Here is a 14251-nt window from a genome sequence, read left to right as displayed (position 1 = left end):
TCGGCCACCCAGCTTGCCCTGCTCTCAGGAGAGTAGAAGCCAGAGAGGGGGTCCATGTAGAGAAACATCCAGCCACACAGGAAACTCCCATTTTTTAAACCATTCCTCACACATGTGAATAATTGAGTTCTGGCTGGGGAGGGAGGTAATACAGTAAAATACTGTAGGCTTCTAAGAAGGGAAAGGCCATGTGGATTTGCAAACAGCTTGTGGAGAAAGATCAGTTTAGATGGGTTGGGGTACAGGAGAGGGATGCAAAAACATGTGGATGGTCCCCATGGGTTGCAGATTCATGGGCTGGAATGCAAAGAAGTGTCAGGCCAGAATCAGCAGGCTGGGGAGAGCTAAGAGGTCACCCAGAGGGTGAAAGGGGAATAGAGATCCTAGGGAAGAGAAAAGACGAAAGAGCCCATTCGCCCCATCCCTGCTCCTCTTTACTCACATAAGGAGCCCAGGATTTGTTGAAGGTCCACACACATATAGGTCAGGCATTGTGTCTCACAAGTAGCACCTCATTTAAACCCCATAAAACCCAAAGGGCGGTCCTATTATTACCTACTTTACAGATGAGGAGCCAGCTCTGAAATGAGGTTTTCGTGGGCCACAGGTTTGTATGTGGTGAAGCCCAAATTCAAACCGAGGTTTTCTAGGTAAGCAAGCCCTTGATCTTTCCACCACTTCCCACTAACCAAGTGTCCTGAGCAAATCCCCCCATCCCCATCATCACTCCCAGGCCCGCTACTTCCTGGTGGGCCAGTGTCCCCAGTGCTGCCTCTTATACCCAAAGCTCCCACAGGCTCCTATGGACCTAGCACAGCCCTGCCCCAAGGCCATCAGTGTCTTCTCTCATGAAGTTCCCAAGGAGACCACCTGCATGCCATGTGACACACAGCTGTGCGCACCACTCAGGCCAAGAAGCACAGCCAGTGTGCCCACACCATCTTCTAGAGCTTGCTGCAGCTGACGGTGGTGGTGCAAACCGTCAAGGGGAGCTCCTCTTCCTCACGTCCTCAATGTCCACTGCAGACCTGAGGCATACAAACATGGAAGCAGAACGCCCTCCACCTTCCAGAAACGCTGAAGGATTTCTTCAGAGTATGCCCAGCAGGGGAGAGAAGGCCTAGGGCCCAGAAACCCATAATTCCCTGTGCGTGAAAGGAGCACTGCCTGGACAGGAAGTGGAAAGGCCGGGCAGGGGGCACCAGCTTCCACCCGGAGCTGGATGAAAGAAGTGAGGGGAGACCGTGGACACTGGGGAAATGCGGTGGGCTCCAGGCCTGACCTCAGAGCATGAGCAGGGTGCCAGGGTTCACACTGTGGAGCCCTGTTTGCAAGGTCTAAATGAGGAGGTGAGAAGGGGGATGCTTGAGCACCAGGATCCTGACAAGCATCAGAGGGGGGTGCCATGACCCTAGGTAATGCTGCCTACCCTAATAAATATGCAAAAGGAAATTTTCAGCCAAGTTATTGTGGATGCCACGGCTGCCACCTAGCCATAATCTGACAAAATGAAACAGAAAAGTAGAAATCTTTCCTTTTTTCTTCCTTTGGGACTTTGGACACAGATCCACACATCTCTGACAGGAACCACACTTAATCTGATAGAGATCTCACTCTATCAAGAATCAGCATGGAGAAAAATAATGTGGTAATAGTTTAAAACTATTGATTTAATAGTTCAAAAGAGGGAGGCCATTCTGACAAACTGGAAGACATGCTCCTCAATGAAGCAGAGTTACTGCAAGAAGCAGGAGGAAGGCTAAGAATATCTCTGTTAATATCCATTTGTCAGAAAGCACCAGCCAGTCATGAAAAGGGAGCACTTCAAATCAAGAAAACATTTTTTGGTGATGAAAAACAATGCCATATTTTAAAATGAGGCATAGTCAGCAGCAGGTTGAATATTGTTGATGAATGAGGAGAACATAAATATATGTTTAGACATGGAAAGATCCCAAGCCCGTCACTTGCAAAAAATTAGCCAGTCATGCATCCTGCTGATTGGGAAATCAATGTAAGTAAATAATTCACAAATGAGGAAAACACTGAATTAAAAAATGGTAGTAAGCAATTAAGTCACATAAATTTGTAGCGAAGTCTAGTTTTGCATTATTAATTTAACAAACTTAAAGCAATTGTTTAAAAAGTAGCTATTGGAATACATACACATCTAGAACAGCAGAGAGGTAGACTATGCTAGACTTATCATTACTGATGAGAGAAAGATGTAATCATTTCATCTTTTAAATTGTTACTATAGGAATAATGGTTCACTTACATATAAAGTTGTAAACAGAGATGATTTATAAAAATGTAAAGATGATTTTTATTAAAAGACTATATAGCTTCCATATCACGGAACAGAAAAATAACCATAAAAAAGAAATTAATAGGAATCCAGCTAAGATGGAATAACAGAGACCATTTTTACCATCCTGCTAAAATAAATACCCCCAAAACGGATAAAATATATGAAATAATGATTTTTACAGCACTTGGAAATGGTTGTCCATGGAGGACACAAGAAAGTTTCTCTGCCTTAACCACCAACCCCAAAGCTAAGGCTGCTATGCCTCCTGCTGCCACTACTAAAGATGACCACCAGGAGGCGACATTTCTCTTCTCTGCTTCCACTTTGCAGAAACAGTCCCAAGCAGTACTCTTCCATTTTCTGACAGACCCCAGCAGTGCTGTCGTGGAACCTGACTTTTTTTTGTCACCAGCAAAGGGATCAAGGATGAGCAGTGAGCCTCCTTACCCAAGACCTAACAACCTGATTTCTGAGCAGCTCTTAACACTTACCTAATACTCAGTACTCTCTGCCTGGTTTCCAGATTCCCCATCTTTTGGGGAGCTGGCCCACTGGCCCCAGCTCACCGAGATCTGTTCTGGCCAAGAGGCCATGCATGATAGTGAACTGGGTTCTAGAGCTCTGGAGCCACACTGCTTGGACTGAATCCTGACCCCGTGCCCTTGGACAAGTCATTTAACATCTCTAAACTACAGTTCCCTCAGCTGCAAAATGAGAAAATAATCGGTATGGAAAATCCCAATTTGGGGGTCTAATTTTGATGATTAACATTATTTTATTTTTCAATTGTACAGTGAAGGACACCATAAAATCTTCACTCCTTTGGGCTTCTAAAGGTCAGCCTCTACTATTCTTAAACCTAATGCATGTACAGACATATCCACACACACTCCCAGACACACACCCACACACATCCCCACACACATGCATAGTCCTCTCATGCACACCCCCACATACAACCAACACATCCACCCACACATTCTCCCTCTGTCTCTGTCTCTGTCTCTCTCTCTCTCTCTCTCTCTCTCTCTGTCTCTCTCTCTCATACTCACCATCGGCCTTATTCTAAATGAACTTGAAATAGATTATCTCAGCCTCCATTGTTTTATCTGCTCAAAAGACCCTGACTTCAGAGCAAGCAGCAGGAGACTCTTCTCTCTAGAGATGGATTTTTGCCTCGTACAGTCTCAGCATATAACAAAGGTCACCCCTGACCAACATAACCACTCTGAACCTTTGGAAGTGCAGGCCCAGAATATACTTGGAAGCTCACATACCATATATCTAAACATCAAAAAGTTTTAGTGCACCTGGGTGGCTCAGTCGGTTAAACATCTGACTTTAGCTCAGGTCATGATCTCGCAATCCATGAATTTGAGCCCCGCATCAAGCTCTGTGGTGACAGCTCAGAGCCTGGAGTCTACTTCAGATTCTGTGTCTCCCTCTCTCTGCAACACCCCCCCCCCCCCCCCCCCCCCCCCCCGCTCCACTCGCACTCTGTCTGTCTCCCTTGGCCCTGCTGACTCCACCCCCATGGAGAGCGTGGCTGGAGCAAGCATCAGGGCAGGACCTTCTATAGTACAGGACTCAAGGCAGGGGCCCCTCTTGTTCAGGTCTAAGGGCAGTATTTTTTCCCAAAGCCCTTGGGAGGGGCCAGGAAGCAGTGGCTACTGTCTGTAAAGTTCCTGAGAAGACAGCACAATATCCTTATTCCCATTAACCATAAAATGGACACTCACCATGGGCTTGGGTGAGAAATGTTTGGCTACAACAAGGGAAGATAAACACTTGACAAGACCTGGTCTAAGATGGTAGGTTGATTTGCCAGGTTCATGAGGGCTGAAAGAAACCAAGCTGTCTTTTGCCTTCACTGGATCTAAACAACCGCATGGGTTTCTTCCGGTGATGCCAAAATGCAGTGAGACAAGGAACACTCTTGCGGTGTTGAAACCAGAATGGTGAGCATTTCCATTCTCTCCCTCTCATTCATGGCTACTGAAACATGGTGAGTGCAGACAGGAAACAGCATTGGACTGTTGGTTAGTTCACTACCCATATGCCTCTCCCCTTTGTAGGGCCAGATAACTGATTTTATCAGATGCCCCAGGGGTGATCTGGCTCAGGATTATAGCTTATTTTCCAGAGATTGCATTTTTGTGTGATTATTTCCTGGTGACATACAGGGAGGCACCTTCGTCTTATCCTTTAGGCCTCTCCTAAACACAGGCTCCTTCTGGGAGAAACTGTAGGTCTCTAATTCCAGCCTCCACATCTCCATGCTCCTTAGTGCCATACTGGCAGTGGCATCTGCTTACCTGGCCTCTAGCTCTGGGCTGTAGCCTCACTGTACTATTAATATCACCCATGATCCACAACTCACCTTGGGGTGCAGATGTGATCATCCCACTGATTGTTCAGTCTACATGGGACCATTTTTGCAGAAAGGTCGGCTTTCCCCTCCTGAGGCCTTCCCCAGCTGCCTCTAGAATTGTCCTAACACCTAGGCTGGGGAGACTGGGTCTGAAGTCTGGCATTCAAACACTAGGAAGATAACCAGACAGTAACACGAACCCACTTCTGCCATTGTGCCTGTCAGTGAAGCTCTGCTTGGCTGTGGAAATGGATCACACATGGCCTGAGGGACACTTGCCTACAGCTATAGTGCTTCTCCGACACTGCCCCAATCCCCACAGAGATCAAGCCTTGAGGCAGTCACTTCTTCCCAAAAGACTCCACCAGAGGCTGGGGGAGCCGGGTCCAGTGGATCATCCAGCCTCAGCCCCACCAGCTCCTAGGGTCTTTGCTGGGCCTGGGACACCAGCCACATTCCTTAGAAGCCTACTCATTCTTGCCAACCAACAGACACAAGTCACACACACTTTAGTCTATCCTAATGATCGAGACACAGGGAGAGCTTATAAGGTCTTGGTTTCTTCATTCTGCAAGGGCCCCTGGGTCTTACCAGAAACTAGCTTAAACAAAAAGTTTGGTTTACTGGATAGATGTGGAGGTGCTCAACAAACCAAAGGAAGCAGTGCAGGAATGGGGGCAAGAGCCTTGGGGACAGGAACCAGCGCTTAAAGCCCCAGGACTCAACTTTGCCTAGACTCATCATTTTCTCTGCTGCAGATAGGTTTTCATCAGGACACTCCATCTCATATCTCATACCCCCTCAGCTTCATAATCCAGGAGACAAGGGAGTCTGCTCCCTGAGATGCACACAAGAAATCTCAGGAAGGGCTCTGATTGGCCTGGCTGAGGCCCCATGTGCACTCCAGGGCCACTTACTAGGGCCAGGGGTGGCCACCACTGGCCCAGCTGGATCATTTGCCCATGCTGAGACAGGGAACATGGAAGAAGGATCCAGCTGGAGGAGGGCGTGAGCTTCTCTTTGGCACACTACGTTGCAGAGCTCCGAGACATCCAAGTTGTCAGACGTTTGAATCTAGAGCTCAAAAGAGATGTCTGGCTGGACATGTCACCAATGACCAATGACCCGGCTTGGGGGACAGATGAGGATGATGAAGTGAGGAAATGGATGAAGGGAGAGAGTAAGAAAAGAGCCTTAAATGAAGTTTTGAGGAGACTCTAAGACATGGGGGAGAAGGGTGATCCGGTAAAGGAGACTGAGAAGGAGCAGCCAGTGTGGTAGGAGGGAAACAAAAGAGTGTGGTCCATGGGGTCCAGGGGAAGAGCGTGCTGAGAAAGTGGGAGTCGTCAACAGTGGCAGCAGCTGCTGACAGGCAGCCTGAAAGTGCCTATTGAATTCAGTGACACGGAGGCCATCGGTGACCTTGGCAAGACCTGCTTCAGAGGGATGACACGGGTCAGAAGAGAAGGAAGGTTCGAGATAGGGAAATGAAGACAGGGAGGATGGCAATGTGATTCTGAAAAGGAAGGAAAAAGAACAGTGACAGCTGGAGCAGTATGGGGGGTAAGGAGTATGAGTGTTTTAATTTATTACCATATGTGATAATATATTTTTTATTTTATTAAAGATTAAATATGTCATAAAATAATAAAGTATGTTATTATATAATACATAACAGTGGTATATATACTAACGTATTTTATTAGTATATAGTACATAATACATGCTGTGTATTATATATTACACATTATGTATACATGCATACACATAAGAGCATATATAAGGATTATGATTAATATACTTTATAACAAGATTATATATAACAGTAATAATTGCATGTCTTAGTTCATAGCACATCCTCATCTTAGGTACGTATCTGAGATATTTATTTACTAACATTAATATTATAGGAAACAGTTGTGAAATTATCGTCCTACATAAGAACTAGCCTACTGACAATAACTTACTATGTATTCCTTCCCCATCCCGCCCTTGGCCACCCCCCACCGAAAGTGACCACCATCCTGAATCCCATTTTTTATCATTCCTTTGTGGTCTTTTCCCACACAGAACATTTCAGAGCAGTTCATACAAATGAATTGCAATAACATGCAACCAAATGGAAGAGTCTTAGCGATGCATAGTAAGTGAAAAAGGTAAGTCCCAGAAGAATGCCTACCACATGCCATCCTTTTAATCACATTGCAGACAACGTTAAATAAATGTATTACGTTAAGAAAAACTACAACTGGAGTCCCTGCAGAGAAGGAACATGTGAAGGGTGAGGTGCAGATGGCTGGGCAGTGTGGCTACAGAACTGTGAGTGAGTTTCTTTGGGGTGACCGGTTATTGGTTCCTTCTGAAGCAGGAGGCGAGGTTGTCTGCCGGGAGTCAGGGGGACCCGGAAGGGAGGCTAGAGGTGTGCTGAGAGCAGAGACCGTTGAGGGGTAAGTGGGGGGGGGGGGCGTGCTCACGAGACAAACCCCTACCACCGCCTGGCAGGCGGCTGGTGGGCACTGACTGTGCAGTGCCCGTGCTGCTGGCTTGTGGCTGCCCGAAAAGCCCGGGACCCGTAGAGTCAGGGGAACTGCTGTGGTGGTTGGCCTGGCAGGGAATTGAACTGAGCAGGGGCCAGAGGCATCTCGTTTGTTGTCAAGATGACACTGAGAGGTGAAGGGCAGAGAGACTGAACAGGGAGGGAAGCAGAGGAGGCTGCTGGCTGATGGGCTCTGTGAGGGTGAGGGAGGGCCAGCGGGGGCCGATGGATGAACACGGGAAGGGCAGAGTCTGAACCTGGGGTCACGACGAGCTCAGGCGTGACCTTGAGGGTGGGGCAGGTGGCTCAGGCTGATGGATGAGAAGATCCTAAAATGACACTGGATTCTGGAGAAAGAGCTAATACTGAAAACCTGACAGGAGGAAGTGAGGCCGTGCTCACTGGTAGATCACAACTCAGAGTCAGGCAGAGACGGCAGAATCTTTGTCCTGAGGGCTTAAGTAGGAAGCCCACTGGCCTCACGAGTAGGACTCCACTCACAGCAGCCTGGGGCACAGGAGTCCCGCACTCTCGGCTCCGTGGCCACCACTGTTCCAAGAGAGGCTCTGCCTTTATGGTCAGCCAGGCTGCTATCCCATCAAACTTTCCTCTCCCGGCCCCAGCTGTCAGGGAGGGAGACTGGACCTAATGGCTGTTTCCCTGTGGGGGAACACAAGCTTCTTGGAGGCACAGGCTGGTCTTACTCCCCTGTAGCCCAGGGCCCAGCAGAGCACTTGGACCATGCATGGTCCCTGGGGCTCAGATATTTCTCAGACTAACTCAGAGCAGCAGATATCAGAACTGCAAGAAGTCATGGAGATCACAGGGCTTACCACCCCTCCTTCATTCTACAGATGAGGAAACTGAGGCAAAGAGGGGCTGCCACCTGCCCAAAGTCACACTGCCACTCAGTGATTGAGACCAAGAAAGTGCCTAAAGCAAAGACTCTCTCTCCCAAAAAAATACACATGTACACAAAGCTCTTACGTGTATCTTCTGGCTAAAGAACCCTCTGCAGCTCAGTGCCACTAAATGCTGGGCACGTTGGACATGTCAAGTGATGAGACAGCAGATCAGCAGCCGAGAGGGGGCTCCAGAGCCAAACTGCTTATTTAATGTCCTCACCAACAAATGGGAGATAATAACAGGTCGTTGCAGACATTAACACACTGACCTGTTGAAAGTTCCTAGAGCACAGCAGGACATGTAGTAAAGGTTCTCTAAGTGTTTGCTGTTGTCATTACCATCACCAAGTGAACCCCTAAGTGAAGAACAGCAGCAGCAATACTTTTAAAAAGGATTTAACAGGGGCGCCTGGGTGGCTCAGTCTTCAGCTCAGGTCATGATCTCATGGCTGGTGAGTTCCAGCCCCTGGTGGGCTCTGGGCTGAAAGCCCAGAGCCTGGAGCTGCTTCCAATTCTGTGTCTCCCTCTCTCTCAAAATAAATAAACATTAAAAAAAATTTTTTAAAGGATTTAACAATCTCCTCCCCCCCGCCCCATAAATAAAAATAAGAATAAAATAAAAGGATCTAACAATCCATTGATGAATGATTTCCTCTGTTCCAGTTTGTGCTGGGACCCTTACAGCAATCATGAAACAACTTACTTTTGAGGAAATCTTGTTTCGTGTCTTAGATTCTCACTAACTACACGGATGATTCAATAGGCAGCAGCTTCTCTTGCAGAATGCTGGACAAGGATTAAAAAGAACACTTGGCGTCTGGGTCGCCAGTGCGTTGCCGTCTGTCTCCCAGGCTTGGGGAAGCAGCCCCCTCCTCCCTGCCTCGCTGCACTGCCCCACAGCCGCCAGAGGGCGCCCGCCCACACAGGACTCTGGTCCCTCCGTTCACATCCTTGCTTCAGCGCCTTCAAGGACCGCCCGCTCCAGTAGGCCACGCCACCTATTTCACGAGACTTACCAGGATACCTTTTGGATCTGGACCTAAGCGCGCCGCAAGCCTCACCTGCTGGACTCTGGGACACCATCTTGTGTCCCAGCATCCCGTGTTCCTGTGCCTGCCTAGCCTACCCTTCACCTCTTCTGTCAATACTTCACCCATCTGTCAATACTGGCCAAGTGTGGACTCCTAGGGCTCTCCACCTGCAGCGGGGGTCTCCCCATCCTCCCCCCTCCCCCCCCCGCCCCGTAACTGCAGCACCCAGCACCGTGCCCAGCAAACTTGTAGGGGGAGGAGTCGGGGGGGACAATCGAGAAAAGTCTCTTGGAGGGCGTGACAGGCCATGGGGACTTTTCTCCTGGCTGGTTATTCACCTGCACTCAGGCGAGTGCTATGGAACCCTGATGTCACTAATTTAGAGTGCACACCATTAATTACAAAATCAGCGATCTTTTCAACACCAAAAGGGGGAAAGACACTTCATATCCTACCCCAGTTTTTTTTTTTTTTTTTTCCTCCATCTAACAATGTTGCTCAAGCTTTGGGAAGGGGTACAAAGTAACACAGAGAATAGTCTTTTTTCAATTATCATCTCACTATGACAATTGCTTGTGCAGAATTGATTAAGGCTAGAATGGTTTGGCTTTCCTGGATGAAAGGATTCAGAAGCCGTGTGGGGGTTTTGAAAGGAACAAAACGTTTTAATCTAGAACATTCTATGCTGTTCCTCCCACAGAATCAAGCCACTGGAGATCTAAGTCTTGCACAAGCACCATCCCTGAGAAAGTTGGACCCAGAGATACAATAGCCTGTAGCCTGGGGTGGAAGGTGGGATGGCAGCCCCAGCCTGGAACTCTGGTCCTGACACTCACTTCTGTTACCATGCAATGTGGAACCTGCTTGAGCACTCTGCCACGTACTGTCTCATTAGATTTTCATATCAGCCTATCAGCCCTTGCTTTGCCCTCAGCTGACCTGTGTTCACCCACCAACATTTCTACTTACCTCCAAAGCCATTCATTCTCTCCAGGACTTGATGTTCTCATCTGCAAAATGGGTTCCATGGTGGTACCAGCCTCCTGAGATAAGGCAGGTGCAGCTCCACAGAATAGCACTGTGGACACATAGTGGACACATAGCACTGGCACAATATCCAGCTCCACAGAAGTGTTTCACAGAGGTTACTATTATCATTACTAGTATTATTACTCTTTCTCCCATTTGTAGCATAATGAAACTAAGACTCCAGTCAAGGAATTTGCCTGAGAACCACATGCTGACAGGCCAAGGCTGGAACCCCATCTCCTGGCTTCAGTCCATTGCTCTCCGCTTTCCCAGTGAGCTGAGATGTCCTTCCACGGTGACAACCATAGGGTTCCTTCTCTATCCAGAGGCAGGAAGACGTAATTAACGCTTTCAAGAGAATCCAGATGCTTAGATGAAAGGAAGCTCAGGCATGTCATTACCCAGCTTTTCTGTCTTATCACTGCCTTTGAAATTTGTTTTGGTGGAGGAACATAATGGTTTCCCTAGGTCTCGTCCATGTGGCTAGCCCCTGGGCCCTGGGCTCCCCATGGCTCTTGTCAGCCCCTGGGCCTCCATCTCTAGGCCCTCCTCTAGCTAGCAGACTGGGCTCCCAACACCAAATCCCACTGTCTACATCAGTTCTGAGCAGAGTTAGCGGTGAGCTAACTGGAAGCCCTCTCCCCCCAGATTGCCTTCTTTGTACAAAGGGTGCTTGGTGCTTCTGTGTCCCTCTTTCTGCTTTGCTCTTTAATAGTGCAAAGCCTCCTTGGAGGGATGACACCAGTTAACACACAGGCATGAGATACGGCTTTTAGAAGGACTGGTGGGACCTTAGGACAGCTAAAGGGAGAAGAGGAGCAAGGAAGGGGAAGTAGAGAAAAACTTCTCCTCCCTCAAAATTACGGGGAAGGCTGAATCATTAGAGGCATGAATCAGATTTATTCTCGTGGCTTTTAAAATAAACACCACAGGGCTATTGTGACCTGACAGCCTGTCCTTATCCACAGAGGCCTGTGGTCTCAATTTAAAAAAGAAAAGACAGCACGTTCCAGCCCAAAAGATTGTGTCATCCTAAATGGGTGAGACCATCATTCTTGTTCTTCCATGGCAAGAAAGAGACCCGTGACCCTGGGCTCCTGTTTCCATGTCATCATGAGCCGGGTCACGTCAATGTGGCAACTGGAGAGGAACAGGCCATTGGATGTGGGCAAGAAAGGCACAGACCACAGATGACAGCACAAAGGCAGGCATTATGGGAATGTTCTGTTGCCACCTGCTTTCCCAACCTCCCAGCCACTGCTGGAGCCCCGGGATATGGGGGTGCTGGCATATGGGAAGCAGAAGAGGAGATCTATCCTCTCGGATGAGGGCGAGCATTTCTATCCCCAAATGCCTGCCTTCACATCTGAGCTCATGAGGAGAGGGCAGAAACTCACAAAGTGCGATGGAGGGGTTCCAGGAAGGACACTTTCTCAAATATCTCCCCCCACACCTTTCACTGAGTTTGAAATTCTGTCTCTCATTTAATCACTTATTCCATTTATTTCGCTCTCAAAGGAATCTATGGTTTTTTAAGAGCCTCTTTTAATATGCAAACTGACATTAAGCAATAATATTAAAGTATTCCTCCCAGCAAGCTGGACAAGCTGTCTTCATGGGGTCGGAGCTGGGTGGAGCCAGGCTGTCCAGCCTGGGGGGGCGGGGGGGGGGAGGGGACAGGAAGGCAACCATGCAAACAAGTGGGCAACCCAACCGGCCAGGTTTAGAAAACAGAAAATCCTTTTTCCATCTTGTTACGGGTGGTAATGGGTCCCCTCCCCAAAGCTACGTTCAAGTCTGAACTCCTGCTACCTCAGAATATGACCTCATCTGGAAATAGGGTTGTTGCAGATGTAGTTATGATGAAGTCATGTTGGAGTAGGGTGGGCCTTTTATCCAATATAATTGGTGTTTTTATACAAAGGAGATGTGAAGATAGGCAGGGAGAACACCATGCGAAGACGCCCAGCACAGAGGGAAGATGGCCACGTGAAGACAGGCAGAGATTGGAGCTAGTCTTTCACAAGCCAAGGAACTCTTGGGGCCACCAGAAGCTGGAAGAGGTAAGGAAAGACCCTCCCCCAGAGCCTTTGGAAGGAGCATGGCCCTGGCCACACCTTGATTCTGTACTTCTAGCCTCCAGAACCATGAGAGAATAAATTCCTGTTGTTTAATGCCACCCATTTCTTGGTGCTTTGTTACAGTGGCCCGAGGATATGAGTATGCACACTTACTTCCGTATCTAACTCACCAAGTGACCTGAACAAATGCTGGCTCCTGTCAGGGATTTTGCAAAATGAGGTGGTTGGACTAGATCAACTAGGATCCCTTCAGCTCTCACAGCAGTTTAAGGATTGTTGTGAGGTTAGAAAAGCAGTTCATTCATTCAGTTAATTATCCTAGACTATATTCTGTGCCAAGCTCTGGGTGGTGAGTGGGACACTGCTCTAAAGGAGGGGATGTCCTTGTTTTTCAAAGGGAAGATGAGCCGGTTAGAAAGAACTAGACACGGGCTTAAGTCAGCAGAAGCCTGGGCCCCACAGAGTCCCCAGAGCTGGTCCCGAAATGTGGGAAGCCATCAGTTGCCTGAGAACTGGACTTCAGTCCAGGAATGCAAGGGGGGAAGCTAAAGATTTCCCAAGAGGTCAAAAAGGAAATTAGGGACATGAGAAATTAAGATGGTTGATAAATGCAAAGTGTTGAACTTGCATTTAAGGAATTTACAGTTCTAATTTTCTTGCCACGATCACTTTTTTCATTCTTCCATATAAAATTACATAGGGCACTGTTCTTTGAAATAATAGCCCACTTTAAGAAACACACACCTATAAAAGATGGCGAATCTCTGGAGGCTGAGTGTCCTGTGTGGTGCACAAGGACGCCAAGCTCCATTTCTCCGAATTCCAGCGGTCAGACCTGCTTATGTCTCAAGACCAACCTACCCCAGGACAGTGTAGAACACAACACATTCACCTGTCACCCAACCACCATGCTGGTTCCAAGGCTGTATCTCTCCGCTGGACTGGTGAGAGGGTGGTCAGTATTTTGCTCCTGGGCCTAATTCCAGCTGCTTATTTGAATCCCAGCTCTGCGATGGACTACTTCTTGGCTGCAGCCCTCATGCTCCATAGTCACTGGGGCCTTGGATAAATGGTTAACTGACTACATTCCTGGAGACGCTTTGCAGAAAACTGCCAAGGCAGGCGTTTTGGCCCTGTCAGCTTTAACCTTTGCTGGGCTGTGTTATTTCAACTGTCATGATGTGGGCATCTGCAAAAGCTGTTGCCATGCTGTGGAAGCTCTGACCTTTTTGACTCAATACCACGAGAATTGATGTACACCTCTTTGCCTCTGCCCTGTCATGCCATTCAACTCACAATAAGGAGGAAATGACAGGTAAGTCCATTGGTGAGACAAACCTCTTCACCTAATTGCCTTGTTATTTTTAGAATTTTGTCTTTGAGGAGAAGGTTTGAGAGGAATTGTATCCAAGTATTTTGGGGACTGAGTTCCTTGTTCTGGTGAGTTTATAGGGGTTGCCTCCCAGCTTCTCATAAGACTCAGCATAACTAAACATTGCATATGAGCTTTTGCCTGTTAGCTTTTCAAATTCTTAAAGGAAATTCAGCTTTATTACTATCAATACCTGATCAAACGTATATGTTTGTCCTGGGAATGATGGTGAAAGGGCAAGACTGTTCATTCACAAGTAAAGACTTTGCAGAAAATTAGTCAGTGTTTAATTTTTGAAAACTTCCCTCTCTGTTATACCAGTTATTAATGGTTGCATGTCCTAGGGAAACTTTAAAGTTAGGAAATACTGCTCATTTCTAAAACTTGGGAGGAGGAGCCTGGAGAGCTTCTGAGTGTAGAAAAATTCCATGTAGGGAAGAGGTCCCCTTATAGATGTATCAAAATAGTACAGATTCTGAACTGGGACTTAATCCTCAAATGTGTTTATTTCACTTGTCCTAATGTTCTACAAATATAAAACTGTAAGTAATAATTATTCTTCCACTGTAGGAATCTCTAATGTGAAAATGTATTCTATGAAATAAAGTTTTAAAA

General features: G+C 47.5%; 1 pseudogene; it reads left to right on the top strand.

The window, feature by feature from the left end:
• Positions 1–13013: 13013 nt before the first annotated feature.
• LOC125937081 (succinate dehydrogenase [ubiquinone] cytochrome b small subunit, mitochondrial-like) lies at positions 13014–13489 on the top strand (annotated as a pseudogene).
• The last annotated feature ends 762 nt before the right edge of the window (positions 13490–14251 follow it).

This window comes from Panthera uncia (genome assembly GCF_023721935.1).
Source record: "Panthera uncia isolate 11264 chromosome A3 unlocalized genomic scaffold, Puncia_PCG_1.0 HiC_scaffold_11, whole genome shotgun sequence".
NCBI classification, from domain to species: Eukaryota; Metazoa; Chordata; class Mammalia; order Carnivora; family Felidae; genus Panthera; species Panthera uncia.
This window is presented reverse-complemented; position numbering and strand designations above follow the sequence as displayed.